The following is a 1,024-nucleotide window of genomic DNA, read 5'->3' on the forward strand; positions in this document are numbered from 1 at the left end:
GGCTGAGGCGCGGCGGCTGATGACGTGTCACCCCGTGATTGGTCCGGGCGACGTGGCGGCGGGGTGGACGCGTCCGCCGGCGGGCAGACATGTTCGGCGGCGCGGAGGGAGTTGGATCTAGGGTTAGACTGCGCGAAAATTTCGGAGGGGATCACATATATATATATATATATATATATATATATATATATATATATATATATAGGTAGAGGGAGTTAGGAGAGTCCAAATGAGGTGCGGTTTGCGGCCACGCGATCGTGATCGAACGACCGAGATGATAGAGGAGGTTTATGTGGGTTTTGGGCCACTTTGGAAGGGTGTTGGGCTGCAACACACACGAGATTTTTTCGGTCCCTCGGTTAAGCGTTGGAGTACCAAACGAAGTTTAAATGGTACGAAACTTGACAGACGGTACACCGGTAGTAAACCAAGGCCGCATGACAAGTCTTGGTCCAATCCAAGAACGTTTAGCACCCGCACACGAAAAGAGGTGGAAAGGGACACCTGGTGACATAGGAGCGCCGGATTGCAAAACGGACAACGGGAAAAATGCTCGGATGCATGAGACGAACATGTATGCAAATGAAATGCAGATGATGACATGATATGCAATGCATGACACGCAAGCAATGACAAGGCAACAATAGCGAATAACTGGAGGACACCTGGCACATCGGTCTCGGAGCGTTACAACCAACACAATACAACAATCATTCACATTACAAAAAATTATTCAAATCAACGAAGCAAACTAAATAATGCAATACAAAACTTGACCAGAGTACAAATAACACATGAATTAAATAAAAATGAATAGCAAAATAAGTTTGTTACTGTCCAGCCCTTTGCCAATGGTGCTGAATGAGATCCTCCTAAAGCTGAAAGTGGGTTTTTCATTTTCAATCTCCTTGTAGGTCTGAAGAAAAGCTCTAATGCGGTTAGGGTCTCTAGCTGGTTTGACACGGCTACCCACATTGTCGTAGAAGAACTCCAAGTTTATTCCTCTCTCATCTTCAAGAATCAT

Source organism: Triticum dicoccoides, chromosome 4A, assembly GCF_002162155.2.
Source record: "Triticum dicoccoides isolate Atlit2015 ecotype Zavitan chromosome 4A, WEW_v2.0, whole genome shotgun sequence".
In the NCBI taxonomy this organism is placed as follows: Eukaryota; Viridiplantae; Streptophyta; class Magnoliopsida; order Poales; family Poaceae; genus Triticum; species Triticum dicoccoides.